This window comes from Psittacula echo (assembly GCF_963264785.1).
Source record: "Psittacula echo genome assembly, chromosome: 4".
NCBI lineage: Eukaryota > Metazoa > Chordata > Aves > Psittaciformes > Psittacidae > Psittacula > Psittacula echo.
In genome coordinates, this window is record NC_137738.1 from 30,132,631 (window position 1) to 30,154,183 (window position 21,553).

The window sequence follows — 21,553 nt, forward strand, 5'->3', positions numbered from 1 at the left end:
CAGCAAAGGCTAGGAGGCTTTTTCCTATGCAGCTGGTGCCCTGGCAATGTGTCTTGACTCTGCTTTGGGAGAGTCGCCCTCCAGGCTTGTACAGAGCACAGATTCCTCAAATCCTTCATTATTTGCCAATTAGTACAGATAACATTAGTCTGGTGACATTTCAGATGTATGTAGCCATCTACCCGAAGTTGGTATGAAAACAGTGCATATGGGTAACATTGCAAAAACAAGTGCCATACAAAGTTACAGTCATGGTATTTTCGTGTTCTGTTTCATCATGGCCATCAGTTACTTCCACAGCATAGAAAAGAAGAATGGAATATCCAAACCAGAATTTACCCTGCGGACTTCAGAATTCTTTCATATGTGCAAAGTCACCCACTTGAAATAAATTGGTCTGTTGGAGGCATTGTGCAATGTAAGAAAAAGTTTTTTCTGTGCTCCAGTTGAATAGATTCTGTAGATGAAGGCTTAGCTTGGGAGAAATGGCTCCTGGTGACCCACTTTAGCAAAATATTTTTTTCTGCGTTTTTTGCTATATTTTTTTGCTTTCAGGAGAAAAAGAAATCCAGCAATAAAAGCAAAATACATTTTTTGTATCACAGCTTCATGAATTTAAATTCCTCCTTGCATCCTTACCACACAGTGTATCTTCACTGCAACATTTTGCTCCTTTTATAAGTATCAAGTGTGAAGAACAAGATATTGAATATCTGAGATGATATAAATCTGACAGGAGAGTTTTCTTCTCAGTCTTAGGATGGAACCAGAAACAAATGCAGAAGGGTGAGCCCCTCAGATAGCATAACAAATGATATGGATGTTTATTTAGAGCTCAAATGAAGCTCAAGGTACTTCCAAGCATAGAAAATGGCCACACATATACATGGGTCTTTACATATTTACTGTTAGCTTGTTGCTCCAGCCATGAAAATGATCTGGAAATACTGCAAGATTATTTTCCGTAAGTCACCTATCTGAGCAATTTTCACATTCCTCACACATTCTTAATTAAACTGTTTTACTGGTTCTTTGCCTGATTTAGCCTGTTTTCCTTCCTGGATTTCCTCTGGGATCAACACTTTCACCAAGAACACAACCTTAATATGAATCTAAACAGAGCTTGCCCGGATGGTATACAGTTGCGAGAGATCTATCTCTTCTTCAGCATTTTCCGTCTCTCTCTCCCTTTCATCTTGATAATGATGCAATCACTTTCAGGAGAAGATGAAAGTAAGAGGAGAGCAAGTAAGGGGAAACATGAACAGAATTAGAATAAGAAATGAGTGGATACTTGAAATTTCCCCTGCTTTACACCTACAGATTTACTTTTCCTATCCTTTGTATTGTATTTCATTTCCAGTAAGGTTTCTCAGACATTTTGAAAAGCTGCTATATTATAATTAATTAAATTAAGTCTCTGTATTTGCTGCTCACAAGATGTTATCTTCATCATTCTTGGAAGCTTGTCTTTGGTTGTGGGTTGATGTGGCTTTGCCACCGGCACAGAAACATTTCCTGCATGAACACAAATTGCTAAAGCTCCTTGTTTCCTGGCTCAGTGTGGCACGCTTCTCAACTCCTTGTGTTTAGGTAATAGGATTAAATGCATGGATCCATCAGATGGGCTGAGTGTTGGCTGATAGTGATCTTGGCAGAAAGGAAGGCTTAGCTCCAGTGAGCGGGTGGTTGGGCTGAGTGCTATAACCTCAGGTGCCCTGCTGGAAACCACTGTTGGGATACACAGACCTGGCAAGGGCTGGATGCTGAGCATGAACCCTGCTCAGCAGCCTCGCATCACATCCACCTTGCAGCTCTATCTGGGGTTACATCTCACCCCATCTGTAGCACAGTGCTGTGGCCTGGCTCCTGCCCTGTGCCCATGGCACAGCCTCTTGCCCTGAAAAGAAAGCTCATTGAGAGGCCTGAGCTCACAGAGTGAGGCTGGTACCTGCAAACAGGATTTGCAAACACACCAATCATGCACTGCCTAAAATAGATGGTAGGAAAGAAACAAAAAAGCTGAAGAAAGGGTGTGGATCTGGCATGAAACGTATTCATGAGCTCAGCCCTTGAGCTAGATCAACCCTTTCTTGCAGAAAGCGCTGGTGTTTGTCTCCCTGTGAAACACTCTCTTCAGGAACAAATATGTACATCCAACGCCCCCAGCAGTGTGGGTCTGACTTTTCCCAGGTAATCCTTATCTGACCTCACCACTCACACCAGTGGGATGTTTTCAAAATCCCTCCTTGAAGCTGTACTAGTCTACACGGGGTTTCACACACCCATGGGACCAGACACTGATCCTCCCATGTCCCTGATGGACCCCTTGATCTGGTTCTTTAGGGAAAGTAGCAGTGCTACCATCGAGTCTTCAACGCCATGTAATTCAGGGATCCGTGCATAGCTGTAGCCACGCACCGCTCTGGAATCAAGGTTGCACTTGTCTAAAGCCCTAATTTCATGTGGCCAAAGAAGGCGACTCTGTAAAAGGGATTTCTCATAACTCCATGACGACTTCACCCTCCTGAGGGTGTCTTTACTAACCTTGTCCATGTCAAAAAAATTGGCAGGGGATATTTGCTTACAAAACCAGACAAGACTGAGACCTAGGGTAGGTTTTGAGACTTCGGCTTTGAGATGCAGATGCTGGAAACATTAGTGAGAAACCTAAGTCCCTCGTGGGAGCCTAGGCTCAAAACATTGCAAAAGCACATCTGAATGTTGCACCATCACGGAATCATTTTACGGGAGAAAGGGTCCCTGCCTTGCTTTCTGCAGTCTTTCAAGGGCTAGTAGGACATTCCCCGGCTTCCCACAGTTTCTGTGAAATGCTTAAAGATGTTTTAGTTATGGAATATTTCTGTCCCACATGTGGATCTACACTGAACTTACACCTCTCTGTAGAAAATCGAGACTACAGCATATTCCTAAGACAAAAAGTTAAGTGCTTATGAAAAGGCATATTAAAAGTGCTTCCTTTGTAAATTCTGTGCCTGACTCACAGCTATCTAAAACCAGTGGAGAGTTTGGTGCTGTGTTGCTGCTTGGGTTTTCAATATGGCCTTTCAAGGGAGCTGGTAGGAGACTGCACACTTAAAAATGTGCCTGCAGGAGCAAACCCAGTGGTTAGACACACATGCACGCATGATCCTTATCTGTCACGAGCAGGCATCTATTCTCTGTACCCAGGAATATGAACTTCTTTATTCACATGCCTGTGAACGCTTCTGTTGGCATGGTATTTGACCATAGTCAGTGTAAGACTGAAACAATCCAGTGGGGAGAAAAAAGGGATCTACTAAAAAGAGAGGGCTTATGATAAACCACAGCTGTTTGGGGCTCAGCTGTGAACCAAGAACAGTCTAAGCAGTCATATAGAAATAAGAAGTTTTGCACCATTTGCAATATAGATGGGAAAAAAGGAGATGAACAAAAAGGGTAGTGACTATGGGGAGTATTTTTAGGCTTTAAGGGATGTTGCCTTATTGTGAAGGGCTGAAGTATGTGAACATTGATTCTGCACAGGGCAGAAATACTTTGCAGTTTCTAATTGCTTGTGCTGTTAGCTACCATAAGAAAAATAAGACTTTTGTAATACTATTCCACATGCCCCATATGATTGTTATGATTGTTCCTAGTTTTCTTGTATTTGTAAGGGATAGAAAACCAAAAAAAAACCTGGTACTATTTATATTCTTCTCAGGCTGCTGGCTATAAACTAGTTTTGCTGTTTCCTTCTATGCCATTTCCACTGAATTGGAAAACAGCTCAAGGAATCATAGAATAGTTAGGGTTGGAAAGGACCTTAAGATCACCTAGTTCCAAACCCCCTGCCGTGGGCAGGAGTGCCTCACACTCGATCATGTCACCTGAGGCTCTGTCTAACCTGGCCTTGAACACTGTCAGTGATGGAGCGTTAACCACTTCTTTGGGCAACCTGTTCCAGTGCCTCACCACCCTCACAGTGAAGAACTTCTTCCTCATATCTAATACAAACTTCAACCTGTTACCCCTTGTCCTATCACTACAGTCCCTGATGAAAAGCCCTTCTTCAGATACTGGAAGGCTGCTATGAGGTCTCCACAAGAGTAGAGGGGCAGGATCACCTCCTTCAATTATAGAATCATAGAATAGGGTTGGAAAGGACCTTAAGATCATCTAGTTCCAACCCCCCTGCCATGGGCAGGGACACCCCACACTAAACCATGCCACCCAAGGCCTCATCCAGCCTGGCCTTGAACACCTCCAAGGATGGAGCCTTCACAACCTCCCTGGGCAACCCATTCCAGTGCCTCACCACCCTCACAGTAAAGAACTTCTTCCTTATATCCAATCTAAACTTCCCCTGTTTAAGTTTGAACCCATTACCCCTTGTCCTGTCACTACAGCCCCTGATGAAAAGCCCTTCTTTAGATACTGGAAGGCTGCTATGAGGTCTCCACAAGAGTAGAGGGGCAGGATCACCTCCTTCAATCTACTGCTCATGCTTCTTTTGATGCAGCCCAGGATACGGTTGGCTTTCTGGGCTGTGAGCACACACTGAAGTTGGCTCATGTTCAGTTTCTCATCAACCAAAGGAGCATTAATCTGTTTCTCCATTGTGGCTACACTCAAGCAAGACCCTTCGGATGATTTCTGATCCACCATGTCATGATCATCAACCTGATTGTCTTGGGGAGGGAGAAAATACATCAACAAATGTATTGTATGTATTGTTGCTGCTTAATGGATAGAGTTTCAGGGTTAAATAATAAGGGAATTATTAAGTTAGTAAGTAACGGATTTGATTCTGACACCCTTCCCTGTATAAATCAGCACAAAAAAGTCTCAAGGAAGATTTCTGCAGAATAAGGTGCTTTTTTGTATGAGCCAAGACTGCAGATCTTTCTATGCAAATTATATTTATCTTATTTGAGGCTACACATAAAGGATCAAAATCTAGTCCTCAGGGAAACCCATCTGGTAAAAGAACACATGTCACTCCATCATAATTCAACTGTTAAGTTATAATGGATTTCTAAACAGAACCAAATAAAGTAATTCAGAAAACTATTCCAATTTTGGCTATTTTATCTTCAGCTTTCCTTTAAATTTTGTTTATATTTTCCAGCTGGGAGTCAGTTTGGATTGGAAAAAAAGCAGAATCTTTGATGCAAAAAATGAAACAATGCCATATCTCATATTCCAGTATTTTGAAGCCTCATCACCTGAAGTATTTTATCATGTTGTCAGTAGATATAGCACAACAGACCCTCAGTAACAAGTTGAAGATTCAAGGAATCAGTCTTTGCAGTGAAAAGTATTTAATTCTTAACCAAATCTATTTTCAACCATTATAAAACAGTTCATTGATTAATAAGTCAGAAGAGTTCAAGCAACTACTTTAGAATGATGTTGAGAGCATGATTTCTTTTTTCCATTGCAATTCCTACATGATGTGTATAAAATTTATAGGAGTCAAAGTCTGGGTAGTCTTTTTCTGCAGTTAATGCAGAAGTCTAGGTATTCTTTAATTATTATAATATACAATAATGAAACAATTTCATTCCTACTACATAATGTACTTTACCAGCTTTAATTAATGCTAACAACCTCATTAGTGAATATCATTATATTGACTTTAGGGAGACAATACTATCTAGTGGATAAAGGATTATTACATGACTTTGGAGACCTGGCATACTAGATGTGCCACTGGGCTGCTGTTTGACCTTGGGCGATTCATTTAAAGTCTCTAGGCCTCTTTTTGTCTACTGCCCAAGTGAGATCCATAGTATTTAGTGTTCTTTGTAAAGCACTCTGCATTACGTGGATTAGAAATATCCTGTTTGAGCACCATGTGATTGCAAATGAACTAATAGAGACACGGAAAAGTCCTACCCAAATCACAAAATAAGACATTGTCAGTTGCTAGAATAGGGGTCCCCAGATAATCAGTAACTTCAGTAAAAAATCATTTCCCATGACTAAAAAAAAGCATTAATTCTGCACCATCTCTCTTACTTTGTGCTGGCTGGGAGCACACTGCACACCCTGTGCAGACACTCTGGAGCAGTCCTCGTGCTCAGGTGCCGTGTGCAGGGCATGGAAGAGCATGCCTCTGCCCCATCACTTCCTGCATGTTTGTAGAAGGGATTCAGTTGAGCTTTGCCTCCTCATGGAATTTAATTGGCTTTATGAGTCTTGCCCAGAATGCAACAGAGGGCTTTGTCTGAGTGGCTTCATGCTTGTGTCAGGCAACACAAGAAAACCTAAAAATCAGAGAGGTTCGACCTGCAGATGTTGTTAGGACTTCAGAACTGGAACTGGAGCACCTCCCTGATGTGAGCAGCTCTGAAGTGGTTGCTTCCCAACAGAAAAGGGGCATGTTTTTTAAAAGAAAAGGCTAACACGACAGGACCGGGTCACATCTGGTTGCCAGCAGGTGCCAGGACCACAGGGGAAAGCATCATGCCACCAGCAGGTGAAAAAGCCTGTAGGAGGGCAGCTGCAGGTGGATACAACAGCAGGGGCTGATAACGCTTGAGCTACTGGAACTCACTTTTCCTTCAAATGACACATATTTGATATTGTTACTAGCAGCAGGGAGCCTGTTTTAACGGAACTGATTTTTCTAGTTGCCTCTTTATTTCACCTCCTTCCCTGCAGACTGCAGAGGGTACAGCTGGCGAGCCCCAGTTTTGCTGTGCTCCTTCTGAGATGGAAGATCTCAGAAAGATCTTCCATCTCAGATTATATGGCATAAAGCATTTAGCTCCACTGAGTGCAGTTCCTGGTGAAGCACGCTATAGAGGCAAGTGGGACAGGGTTTCTGAAGCTTAAACCACTGACTGGGGTGCAGTATATACAACAACATGCATAATGCCATTTCTCGCAGCTTTGAAGTAGAAGAAGAGTTGGGGTATAGGATCATTGACATCCTTAGTGCTTGCAAGGATGATGCTAGCTGGTTAGTGGTTGCAGCAAACTGGTAATTCAGTACTACTAAGTGGTTATAATGGCAGGACAGCAGCACAAAAATATAGATTTGTAAGAAATGCACGGCCATAAAATTCAGGTTATGAAAAAATGCATGTCATATGTGAAATGTTTCACGAAAAATTTAACATAAAATGTTTGTACATTTCAGATGGTATGTCTGACTTTCTCCTCTTATTTACAACAACTTAAATCTCAAACACCCATTAAAGTTATACTCCCAGTGTGAAACTGCAGTGAATTTAAAGTTTGTGCCTCCAGTCTCAGGGGGGTTAGCGCTGGAAAAGTGTAGATGACTGCAAGTTGCAACATGAAGTTGCAATCTTTTCAGATTCACCCTCTAGTGATTTGAAGTGATTTATTCATCATGTTGGCTCAGTCCCTGGTTTCTCCTGAAGGAAGAACATGCCAAAAGAGAGGGTCATGTGAACATCTGTCTACTTTCAAACACTGACTGCCACATTGACAGGACAAAGCCTCACTCTGTCCCCTCTTGTCCACAGGCTGAGCTGGTAACTTGGGCACATACCTGTGACAATTATCTGTGGCAACTGCTGACATGCTAATGGAAAATCCAAAGGCGTTAACTCAAGGTAAACCACAAGAATTCATGGATCACTTAACATCTCCCTGCATCTGCCATGCAGATACGGCAGCATATCTCTGCCCTTTGCCTCCTGCGGCAAGTCACAGGTTTGTTGCTGCCACATCCATCACTGGTCTCTACCAGCCTGTGCAGAGTTCAGCCTCACAGTGAAGGTTTTTAAAGTTCCCACTCAGAAGCATTTATTTGCTGACATGTACATATTTGACTTGTGTTTATGATCAGCTTGGTTTCCTAACAAAACAGATAAATGAGTTTGCACCATTCATCCACCTATCCATGCCAACCTCTCTATCCATCTGTGCAGCTGCCTATTATTTACCCTCCCCAAAAACTTTTAACCCCCTTAGATTTTTTCAGGTATATTTGATGAAGCATTAGAGAGAGCTGTGAGACATTAAATTCCCAACTGTATTGTGAAAATCAGTGGGAGTGTGCAAGAGCAAGGTGCATTAAGGCCCACCAGCATCACACAGCTGTAACTGGGGCTCCTATATCTCAATAGGAGCAGTCATCACCTTGCCCAGAACCACACGTTGGCCTTGCAGCAATGGCATCAACATTGCCACAACTGTGTGCTGGCCCTCACCCAGCCAAGAGCCCTAACTGGGAGGAGGGAAACACTGGGAAGAGTGGAAGAACTGGGGACTATAGGAAAGAGATGGGGTTTAAGAAAAAGTAGAACAAAACCCCCTAGGAACTAGGGAAAAGCCTTCGTGTGTTCCTCTGTGCAGAAGGCAATCCGATAGTTGTTAATTTTCACCACATATTTCACTTCAAAGTGATAGAATTAATTGAATTAGCCCATTAGATACTGAGCTGTATTTGTCTCATGGTTTCTATATAGCACTGAAATCCAGACGGCTTTTCATGGTAATACTTCCATTGCCAGTACAAAGATTGAAGCTGCATGTGCATGTACAAAATGCCCAGGTACATTACATATAATTACAGGTGAACTCAATTATTTATCTTCCTAAAATACAAAATTTGCTTGAATGGCTGGTGCACAGTTTCCTCATATATCCAAACAGTTCCAGCAAATGCAAATACATTCACAGTCGGTCCAGCCCAAGAAATGTCATGAGCAGGTCATCAGAAAATTATACAACAGGCATTTTTATTTAATGGACCCTGGTTGTGGAGATAGCGTGTAGGTGCTGAGAGAGCCCTCTAGTTTCCAGCCTGTCCCAAAGCACTGGAAACAATAATGAAATCATGCTTACAGCATATCTGCATTATCACCACTTTAGGGGGTTTGGGGGTGAGGGTGAAGAAAACTGAGGCACAAGAAAAAGGAGACTTGAGCAAGACTTGAGCAAGACAACATTTAGCAAAATTTGGCATCAAAAATTCACTTGTGAAAAACCCACTGTTTATCCTTAACTCTGAGATCATCCTTCCATGATTCAGGAACTGTTCCATTGCAGATATGTGCGGTGGGGGTGTGGGTGGTGAGAGAGAAACAGTACAATGCTAAGATTTCAGCTGTGACTGCAGCCTGAATTGGCCAGTTTCTCGTGCTAGAGGTCATTAGTTTGACAGATTCCTGCTGTACAAATCCCACAGCAGTACAGAAGCAAAAACCAGATGATTTCCATCAACTTCTTATAATTGTAAACAAAAGACAATGAGAAACATCAGGGAGTCACATTTCATTGGAGCATAGAGACAGTGGGGGGCATAATTAGCATTGGAATCACATCTGCATCAAATTGAAAATTAGTAAAAATAAAGAAAATTCTTCACTTTGCCGCTTCTCAGATGAAAAGCAGCAATTCTTCTATGCATAGCATTTTTTATTAAAAATGTTTTCTTATTACTTGAAAGATTTAAATAAAAGATCTGTAAAAATAGACAATTCAGTTTTCCATCCATCTGAGGGTATGTTCCCCACATGTGCTATTCACGCCTCTAACAAAGAAGGGTGGATAGATACCTAATTGTTTCTGGATTATCATTTTTCAGCAGCAGCCAGATAAGGTTTTTTGCTCTTTTCTATTAGATTATGATCCCCTTAAGAAAGCTGACGCAGGCAGTAGTCACACCTCAGAGAGATATGATGGAAGGCAGGAATTTGCAGATCCCCTGTTTGTCTTCTGCCCTTTGCAACCCAGACGGGTTGAGCAGGGGTTGGCTGTCTGCACTGAATTGGTTTTGGGGAGAGATGTACTTTCCTGTACAGAGCACCGCTCTTGGATTCAGTGCACCAGGAGCTCTTTCGTCTCTTTCACTGCCTCATGGGTGACCTTGGGGAAAATCTCACTTCAGTTCTCAAACACTGTTTTCCATCAACTGCAAAATGAGGTCAATGATGCCAAAGTCTTACCTGAATACTATGGATGAAAATGTGTCAATAAGAGTTACCTATTCATCCCCCCGGGGATGATGAACGACAGAAGGTAGTAAAGCTCATATAGATGCTCAGGTGTCTTGGGACCTAGGTGAGGTGCAGAGTGCCTGCTTAGAAGCATTCATCGTAGATCCAGGGATACCTAAATTGTTGACCCCTATCCCCACTAGGATCTTCCAGGGTAGCTGCATGGGAAGAATAAATCCCGGTAGGACAATGCAAAAGCTCTGTGCAGGGCTCTGCCTAGAGCCATGCAGCAAAGACACAAGGCTCAGGGCACCTCTGCCATGTCCACTCTGGTGACCTGACTCAAGGCAGTGTGTTTGGTTCCTCTCTCCATTGACAATGGGGAGCACAAATCATTCCCCTACACCCAGGGACTGAGCTAAGTGGGGTTTGGGTATGAATTGTAATTTAAAGTTTTACCTAAGCACTCTTTGCTAGCATAGATCAAACAGCAGAAGCTAAACTGACAGGCTAATCACATTGTCAGGAGATTTCAGCATTTCAAAAGCAGGTTTTGTCTGCATTTGGAGTGAAACCCCCAAGTCTGCCATTTGTCCTGGGAGTGAGCAGAGTCCCTGTGGGCAGAGGAGCTGGTGGAAAACGGGACAGGGTTCAAGGAGACCTGTACTCTGCAGAGCTGTTCCTAAGATTGGTCACTTCTGGAACATTTTGACCTTGTCGTCTGGCATTTCCAACAATGAAAGTGCTTAGTAATTTACTTTTCTCTTTCCTGAGCAGCTCAATTCCAAGTATGTGCAATATGTATTTGTCAAAAAAGCCATCTGCAATCCACTAAACTTGCACATTTGCCTCTGAAGATTCAAAAGCCCCATGACCTCTTTGAATATTTGAGTACTTTTATTCTGCTGCTCTTCTGACAATGTAGAGAAAGGCCCAGATGAGAACAGCTGTTCTAAAACAGTTTGCAACACAGATGAGATGATCTTAATGTTGCAGCTGAGCACCCATTTCTCATACCTCCCTCTGATTCTAGGTCTGATCTACCCACACAATCATGAGGCCAACCTCTGGCTAAGGTCTGAATGCCACTGAAAACCCACAAGAAATAATTATTCTTCCTGGAAACAACTTGCCCAAGTGAGTGGAAATAATTTCATAATAGCTTGTAAGATTATAATTCTTCACTATCTGAACCTCAGTGATACAATAGGATAATAAATCTCACTGAAGAGTGCTGTAATTGACGGGAATATGTAGGCAGAGAATGTAAATCTCAGAGTACATCTGGAGCATCTGAATAGGTGATATATTCACAGTGATGATGACAGAACCAGGCATTTTGCACTTGGCATCATTAAAATTTTATTTTCAAGCTTAATTATAAACATAAACTCTAATCTCAGTTTTCCATCCTTCACTTGAATGCAGCCTAATAACTTCAGTGGCACTGATGATGATTTATGTGGCTGAAAAGTAACATTAGATCACAATCCTGCTTTGCCAATTTTGTGCAAACATGAACAACATCTCTAGACCATCACTGTATCAGTCCAGAAATCATTGTATGTGTGACACTGCAGTAAGTCTGTGTTGCCTCCCTGACACATAGACAGGCATGCCCTGGCTTGAGGATCATTTCACCAATTTCCACATGAGCAGTTGAAAAAAAGATTACATTCTTTCCCAGACAACAAAACAGTGAGGGTTTTTTTTAAAAAGGCTTTAAAGTTCACTTCTAATCAGCTGTGAACAGTTGTTAACAAATGTAGAAGCACTCGAAGAAATTAGCACACAAATTAATTACTACAAAAAATTGTTAGGCTTTCCACTTCAAAACTTGTTCTAAATCTCCTGGGTATCAAAAAGCAATGTGCTCTTTAACATATTGTCTTGTTTCAGAGCATATTATTAATTATTTCTTACAAAAATATTATGCTAAAAAGCCACCATTTGTATCTGTAAATGAATGGCAAATCACAACTTAAATGAGATGGGAAAAACAATCTGTTGTCTTTGTGAGTCTTTCTCTGAATACTGCTTTTTAATTTTATAAAAGGAAATATTTTGCATCTAATAGAAGTAAGTTTTGCATATTATGTGACAAAAAGAAAACAATCTCATTTTCCTTGGTGGAAGGAATGACTGGAGGTTGCATTCCTTAAAGACACCCTGCTTCTGCTGGGTCTTCAGGTGTTTCGCCAGCTAGGCAAAAACCGCCTCATGTTACTTAGAATCTTTGGCTTGTCTTTCAGATTCATCCTTCCCTGAGCTGGAGGCTGAGTTTAATACAGATGGAAAGAAGGACTGTGATTTGCAATAATGTCTAAGAGACTGAGGCACATGTGCCCAAGGAAATGTCATTGATCCGCAGTTTTTTTCCTTCCCAAGGCAATTCAGAAAACTCTTGATCAGTCATGCATGGGCTTACCAGCTCCGGACAACTCATGTGGTAAAGCTTTAAAACCCTGTCCTGCACTTCCTGGTCTTAGTAGGAAGAGTTGAAAATGTATCCCACAGATGACTCACAATTTGAAAAAGTAAGGATTAAGCTCTTCAAGCTTTTGGCTTAATTATCTCCTGTGACGTCGCTTATGTGGTAGATTCTGGGGAGGAATTTATGATTTTTCTTACTGTAGTTGCATGATGCTTTTCCTTACTTGAAGCTTATGCTGGACAAACACATCATCAGCCACAGTGTTGGCAGTTCCAGATTCAGCCTGCTGTTTAACAGCTATGTCTGAAAATAATAAATCATGTTAAGATAAAATAATTACTTAATTTCTTTAAAATGAAAGGGAAAAGGAAAGTTTACATATAACATACTGTGTTCGCAAAAAGCTTTTTAATCAATGACAGCATATAAACTGGTTTATTTACACTGTTTAGGCTCTCTTTGAAGATGAACATGTTACTATGCTTTCAAGACACTAAAAGAGCTTATAGTCTATCACAAATGTACAAATCAGGTTTCTATGAATGTATCCTTTGGTTACACAGCTTACATTTCTTCACTTCAAATATATCCACATTCATAGAGTCCATATTGCAACATCAAACTGTGGGAAACAAGTTTACCAATTGAGGTTAGTTTTCAAGGAGTGCTTGCACGCTTAGTATTTGTGTTGGTGTTTTTCATAGATTTTTTTAATGTATAAAGAGGTCATGGAATTGGGATAAAATAACACATAATCAGATATTCTGATGGTGTTTCAGTTCCTGGAGAGGGGGAATCCTGGCACAACACTCAATTTTGCTTTCAGAGCTACAGAGGACTTTGTGCAGGGGAAGAAAGGAAGTTGCTGTACATAAACAAGTACAACCACTCAGTTCCTTGGCTCCAATGATACCGCAATTCTCGGCCCCACTGACTGTAGTACTGATGACCAATTTCTGTGGGACACAGTGATTTATGGAGGGAATGTGCCTTTAAGCAAGGAAGCAGCCATATTTACTGATTTATGACAACTTGGAAGACAAGAAATGGCAAGAACAAAAGTTAGGTCTCCATGAGAAAGCACAGCGTGTCTCCATGTATGAAGGCTTCAGCAGCTCCAAGGACAAAAAGGGGGATCTGCTGTGTGGCACGCTGGCAGTTTTAGCAATATACCAATGCAAGTACACAGGAAACGAAAGGTGTCACAGTTTGAAGCTACATCTTATCTCTGAATCACACGAAAAGCTTCTCACCTGGTATATGTCTGATTGCAAGCATAACACTGCATCTAATTAGATGTGTCAAAAAAGCAAAGCTTGCAAAAATAATTTCACAACTGTTCTGTTCTTTGAGGGTAAGAAATTCTTTCTTCAAATGTATTACAGTCCTTCTAAGGATGCACATACAAACACATACAAAATGCTCTGCCTGCAGATTTTGAAGTTTCAGTGTTGTGATTCTTCTGTGGGTGCATCTCAATGGAGAGCAGTACAGGCAAACTTTAACACATGAAGTCAAGAAAAATGTAACTGTTGACCCTCAGTTAGCAAACAGAAATCCCCGCGGGCATAGCAGGAAGCACATCCTCCACCCAGGCTTTGGTTCTTCAAGGACATTAATGTGGGCTGATTTTCATGCAGGAACAGTTTGCTCTTGCCAGTGCATGTCTAACAGCTCACCCTGTGGCTCTGCTCTATTAGCAGTGATGAATTCCAGTCAAGAGAAGCAAGTTAAGCTGCATTATCTCTTGAACTTTAAAACAAGACAGAGCATTAATGAGGAACATCACTGGCTTATCTCCGTAGAGTGGTGCCTGATACTTCCTCTGTTTTCATGCCCCCTGCCAGTAATGGTTTGCAAGAGTTTATCTAGAAATTAAATCCTTCTTTCCCAAGTGTTGCCCAGTGGTCACAATAGACCTTGCATTATTTCTGGAGATGACATTTTGTTGGCTGCACCTGTACTAGTGGCCACCAAAGGAAGGAGAGTATAGAGCACAGAGAGAGTAGCCTACTGGCTATTGATTCACTGCCATGTGCTGGTTTAACTGCTCAAGGCTGCACTCTCCACTGCTACAGCACTGGGCCGCAGTGACCCACTTGTTCTCTGGTTTTGAGTGCTTTATCTCCTCTTTTCATTCCCGAACTTTCCGAAAAATGTTTGAGTAGATTTTCTGGTTGCAGGATGAGCTGCAGTATACATGTGTATAGAGCTAGTAAGGAATGAGCTGCAGTATACATGTGTGTAGAGCTAGTAAGGAGCACAGACACTCTGAAAACTCATTAGACTAAAAAAAACCCAACATACTCAACATAAAAGCTAGCAGCAAAGGTTTAAACCCATCACAAAGGCTGAGAAACTGCATGTTGAGGCATAGCACCTTGTGCTTAACCCACATCGCCCTGCCTTAGGGCTGTGCTGTGCAGTGCACGGAGAGCTGCAGCATGCCTGTGGGAATGAACCAGTGCTGGTAACATGATCTGCAGGTCCCATTTGGTGAGCTGCTGGAGGGTTTGGGTTTTCTCCCATGCTTCCCCTACCACTGGAGAAGCTCCCTGTAAACACCTGCAAAGTTCCCTCATTTCTCCTCTTTCCAATCTGCCCTCATACCCTTCCTTGGGCTTAAAGCAGCGGGGCCTGAGGCAAGCCCAGCAGCTCACTTGCAGGCTGATGTACAGCAACATAGCCTTTCCTCCTGGGACTGGTGTAGCTGTTGCTTCTTGCCTGGCAGTCTGTTTTCCTGTTGGGGCTGTCTTTTGTTCTGTTTGTGCAACAGCTGGCACAACAGGGTCCAGGCATGGCATTTTTAAATACTGGCATCATATAAATGGAAGACACATCCCTATTTGCCTTCCAACAGAGCAGCTGGTTTGGAGCCACCTCTGCAGTAAAATGGAATGAATCTTCATATTATTTATATTAAGGCATGTGCTATTTGCTAAGCAACTGGGCATTCCTGTGCAACTGTCACATCTTTAGGAAGGTTGCATCACCTTTGCCCAGGGCAGAAGAACTCGCACCAAGTTGGCGCGTTGTGCCATTCCTCTGCTGCTCTTACTTACACCCAGGGAAACAGATATATAATACCAGACTTATTGGAGATGGACAAACCAGTACAATGAGTGGTGGCAAAGCCATTGCTCAGAGCTTAACTATTGCCATCTGGAGCATTAGAAGCATTTGGCTACCCTTTCTCCTTAACATTTTACAGATTTTTCAGTCCCTTGGGAGCTAGAATTTTTAAAGCCAAGCTAAATGTGATTTCCACGTGAGCCAGGAAAGGTGTGTTTCTTGGCCTTGTCTAGTAGAACAGCTCCTAACTGTGCCATGGATCCGTGGTGCTTGGTCTGAGTAACAACAAATTAATTCCTTTTTCCAAATAGCTCTGCCTTTTGTTGCAATACCAGCCTTTCAATGCTGCTGCCCCTAAGACTTGAAGAAATCTATGAGTAGGAAGATGAATATCACTTGGAGTCACTTATGCCCTTTGCTGAAGTTTATTCTAACATTGTCTGTCTACCCCCATATTGGGTTTGATTCAGAAATCATTTGAATTAGCCCAATTTCAATGAGCTTTCCATTCCTTTCAGGGGAACTAGAATATGAGAGAAGAGAATTAATTTCATCAGATGATAGCTGTATGAAAGTAAGACAAGGCACCTCTTCTGAATCAGTTATTTGGGACCTGCAGTCATCAGTGGAAAACCACCATTGAAAAGTGGTTTAGATGAATATCACAGCAGACACCCGAGGCTCATGAACATGTCCTCTGCATATGCTTGTCTCCCTCCGTGCACTGTGGAGGGAGCCTGGCTGATCTGACTGTATTAAACACCTCACATTTAGATCACTGACGTCCGTCTTTGGGTTCCTGAATCCCCCTCCCAGTGCTATGGTGGAGCCAGAGGGGGCTGTAGGATCTCTTTACTGTTATGGTTGCCTCTTCCAAGAATGGCTGGAAAAGCAGCTGTGTATCAGAGTTTCTAGCAATGCTTACTCAAGGCAGTTAGATTCCACAGAGTCTATGTGCAGGGCCTGGGCTGAGCCAGTCCCTCCACACGTATAGGGTCTGGACTTTACTGTATTCCCACAAACTGAAGCTCTCTGTTTAGCTCCTGTTGTTTGTTGTTCAGCAAACAGTAATGATCTGAACTGGGGAAATACTTGCTCCTATTATATCATCAGCTCCTGTGGAGATGCTTGGCTCTCACTGTAGGCTATCCATAATGTAGGATATGCTTGCTATGTCCACGGGGCAGCAGCAGGATAAGGGGCTTTGTGATGAATCTGATGCAAAGGTGAGTTTGGTGGAAGGACTGTGCTCTCAGCGCTTCAGCAGTACTGCTGATGGAGTCTCCTTGAGGAAGAGCCAAATTCTGCTGGGCATCCCCTTTGCCCCCAAGGCAGCTACAAACCACTTGGAAAAATTCTACATTTTAATCAGAGCTCAGGTCTTACTGCCATGGACAGAAAACAACCTTGTGCCTTGCTCACCTTGTTACTTCTTCTGACAGTGTGAAGGCATCAGACTCACTAAGCACTCATGCTGACTGGTTCTTCTCCCAGCTGCCTTGTTACACACACAGCAGAAGTCAGTAGTGCAAAAAATTGGATGTCCTCCTCTTCATGACACAAGGGCAGAATTTTTCCTCCCTGCAATATAAGCATTTGGCCCCTCGAAGACCAAAGACTTAAGTAATGTTTCTTTTGCAACTCCCTGAGCAAGCATTCAAGGATTTAATATATCTGACCATTACTATATTTTCACTGATGTCTCCCCTGCATTCTTTTCATGACAGTAGCTTGCTTGTTTTTCTATGGCTCGGTTTTAGTATCATAGTTTGGCAATAACTGTTTATAATGGGCATCACGAGAGATGTGGAGCTCTGAAAACCTTTGCAGTGGAAGGAATACAATAGCAGATTCTTCTACCCAGGACAAGGCCTCAGTTGGCATAAATTAGCATGGTTTCATTGCCAAGCATGTACATCAGCAAAGGATACTTCCCTGAGAACTTCAGTCCCCTGTGTAACCAGGTTAATTTTTTCTCTCTTGTTGTTTCTGAAACCATGCTGAATTTTAAGCTTTCTTAAATCCAGCCCAGTAACTCTCATTTCTTTGAGTCATAATTATTGACAATCAAATTAAATAAGAAGGTAGCTTGAAGAGAGGTTGTTTCAGATATTTCTTCTTGCGTCCTTTTCAGTGTCCTTCCTCAGTCTTAACTCCCGTGCTCTCTCCCTCCCCTCCCTGAAATCCTTCATGCTGACACCTCTAAAAAAATTAGAAAACAGAGTATGTTCTTTTGTTTCGTTTTGTTTTTTCCTGGCCTTATTAGCTAGCACTGTATACATCATCATAATTGTGGTAAGATGCTGTCAGCATCACCGGCTAGTTTCACAGATTGCTCTGACTGCTTTCCAAGCATCACTAAGAATAGCTCAAGACAGTGATGTATGATGCTGAGTAGAAAGCTGTCACTACAACAGCTCCTCTCTTCCCATGGACCTGTATTAGGAATTGCAAAAATGTTAGACTGGAGAATCTCCTTTGAAAGTTTGGAGTGGAAAAGGTGGGCAAGAAAAAGCTGAGATGCATATTCTGTGTTTCTTATATCTTCTGACTCTGAGCAACACTGAACACAGATAATCATCTAAAGCTGGTTATCAGTGCACTGTTTGTTCATTCTGAGCAGGCAGTTTATTTGTAATTGTTAATCTGTACTGTGTACTACCCAAAAATCAAAGCAGAGGGCATTTGCTAGAGTAATGACCTTGTGACGAAAAGCAGCACATTAAAGCTGCTGATTTTTGTGAAGGGTTCAAAAATGGATTTTCTATACATTTTTTGTGCAGTGCACTTCTTACAGAGACAAATGCATCCATAATAAGTGCTGCATGGCTAGAAACCACACATACATATATACACTCTCAAAGGTCTACTGCCAACAAATTCAAGGTTTAGAGCCACAGACAGCACTTGAAAAGTGTGCAAAGGCTTGTTGTTTTTCCCTTTGTTTGACTTCTATGCCTATTAGTAAGAACACAGCTAATTAACTGCAGACTCACCATCCCACTGATGAAATCTGCAAACCTGCCACATAGCTGTAGTGAAGAATAGTGTCTTTCAGTACAAGAAAACTATAGATTTTTGCAAACTTCTTTTGTAGGAGCAAGCAGACAAAGACCATCCTTCCACCAATACTTACAAGCCTTTACCAACCTGTCCAAAACTTTTCTTTGGGAAAACAGGCTGAAACATTCATGATGGAGTTCAGAAGACTATTTTGTTTTTCTTGGTCTTTCTCTTCCCTTTTGTTTTCCTTGTCAGAAATGTGTGCAGTAATTGCCCTGCTTATTCTTGGCACTCACTGGGTGGAGTAGAATGGCTGCTACAGGCCAGGGGCTGCCTCTGTGTCCCTGCCTGGTGCGGTCCGTTCCTGGTAAAAGCTAGTGTTCGTGGAGGTTCATGTCTTGAACAAATACAGGGAAAGGTGGCTGAGTGATACCTGGTCCTTGTGAAGATGGCCTGGGCTCTGTTCCCAGTTCCACCATGCTGTCCAGGCACACAGTTCTCTGTGCATCATTTTCCTTGGAAACAGTGAATAACGAAGTGTTCAGCCAGAGGAGGGCTGACCACAGGGGTGGTGCCTCTAGTGCATGGCACCACTGGCTGGCATGGGACAGCAGGAACAGACCTCAAGAGCAGCAGAGTTGGTGTCCTGAAGCCAATGTCCTCTCTGCAGTGGTGGGTGACTCTGGAGGAGGCTGAGCTCCTCTTAGCAACCAGGATGCACCTTCTGGTTTTCTTTCATCCCAGAGGACCCCAGTCCATGCACTTGGAGGCTCCCCCACCATGTGGGGGGCAAGCAAAGGCAAGTGTCTGGGAGACCAAACCTTAGACAGGATTGTGGAGGCATAGTCCGGGCCTGTCCGAAGCAGCTCTAGATATAATTTCTTTTCTTGTAATATGGCTCTGGGCAAGCTTTTCCTTAAACAGACACCATGCTTTGATGCCCAGGAGAGTCCACTTCTTGCAGAGGAAGTGGATGTGGTTGACTGCTGTAGCCCTGATGCTGCCAAAGCCAGGCTTGGAGTCCTATCAAACAACTATATGGGGAGGATGGGAATGTTTACCTGCTGCTAACTCAACTCATGTCTGTACTGCTGTATATAATCCCCATGTCAAACTGCCCCCTGACACCCAGAAGCCCATGGAAGGGGCTCAGGAATGTAGTGACATCTCCAAAGGTTCCTGCACTCTACCTCCAGTCAGGAGCAGAGGCACTAGCTGTCACAAGTTTTGGGATGGGAGAAGGCTCCTAGCAATAAGGACGCAATATTGCATCCTGCAATAAGGACGGCTCATCTCCACGAGGTCCCTGGAGGCAGCTGCAGTCTGCTGCTTCTTTGGAACAAAACTTGCAATTTTAATCATCAGTGTTCCCAGTTGTAGCAGCAATTCTTCAGTCATGTCATGTTTTACTAATGTGGCATGCCTTTTATACCAAGTCCTCATCAAAGGCATGCATATGTCTTGACTCAAAGTAATTCAAGATGTGGAGCCTCCAGATTTTATCAATGGAAAGGAATATGTTCACCTGCAGAACTCTTTTAAAAATGCGTCTCTTAAAGTTCATTTACAAAGGCACAGTAACTCTCAGATGTGCTTCTATGTAATGCCTGGTTTAAAAGACTGCAGCTTCAAAAAGGATGTACTCCACTCTCTGCAAAACTAGAATTTGCTTTTTATGAAATGTACCAGCAAAACCAATCCAATCAAACTTGAAACGTCTGGCCCCAGCCACTGCCAATTCACATGCCCAAGATTTTTGGGTTGAACCTGTGTGAAGGTAGAGTGCATCCTCGTCCACTTCAGATTGGTAGGGCTTGAGGGCAGCCTCAGCTGGTTCGCTTTAGCGTCTCTAAACTGGATTGTATTTGCAAGGAAGAGTTCCTCCTAAGAGTTTCTTTGATAAAACCATGTTGGCCTGAAAAGTGCCTTCATGAATATCAGAGTCCAAACCCACCTCCTTCATATGCTGGTGTCATTATGCAGCATCAGATTCTGGCTTAGAGGAGGCATTGCTGGAGGGAGGGTGAGGTAATGTAGCTGACCCAGCCAGTGTCTTCCTGGGGTGCCCAGGGCAGCAGCTGCCGGGCATCAGGGCTACCACATGTGGAAGGATGCCCTCTGTGAGGGGCCAGTGATGGTGGGTGGCACGGCTGTGGCTGGGACTTCAAGGAGGCTGCAGCAATGCAGCTCAGTCCAGTGTAGCCATTGATGTGGCTCTTGGCACCACATCTGAGGAGACTGCTGCACAGCAATTATTTCACCTCAGGCATTTTGCACTTGAAACGGCCAAAATTTCAGCTGGTGTTGAACTAAAAATACCATGTTTCCATGAAACTGTAGCCCCTCCCTGCGATCTCTTTACTCCACAGCAGCAATAGTAAAGCACCCCGCATTCAATGCTTTACTATTGGATTCTGGGAGCATGCAGCAGATGAACTTTGCAGCCTGAGAAGGTCCTTCATTTCTCTAACTTATCTAAGATCCACCCTGTAAATCTGATGGAGAAATATAGCCCTAAGAAATGAAGCCAAGTGAATATACGTGAAATGAAGGATTAGCTTCATCTGATACTGTATAACAGCAGACCTGTGTGCAAAAATGTACTTTTGAGATAATCCTTTTTTTTCCTATTCCTATCCTATTTCTACTTTGGAAAATTTCATATGCTATGTCCAAGCTCATGGTATTTTTAAGAGATAAGCATGCCATCATCCAGTATGCAGTAGAGGGTATGGAAGCGAGAACAGTCAATATGTTTAATACAGTCTCCCTAAAATGGATCCATTTTATCCTTGATGATAACAATGTGTTTAATATCCTTATACAGTGAGACATTTTGTATATGACCATCAGGAGCATAGTTAATGTGAAACAGAAGCTTATACTCAGGGCTGTAACCATGTAAAACAGTCTTTCTCCCACCTCAATCACATGCTGAAAGCTTGCCCCCAAACTTCACCTGCATCTTACCCCAGACTTCCACCACTGTAATTATTCCATGGACATGTGGGGTTCAACTGTAAATACCAACCCTTAGATCAGAGGAAGGCAGTGTACCAATGCAGAGCAATGTAATCCTCCCTGCGAGCAGCTAGCTGCAAATGCACACGCCCAGGCTGATTTGGTTGTTCTCAGTGCT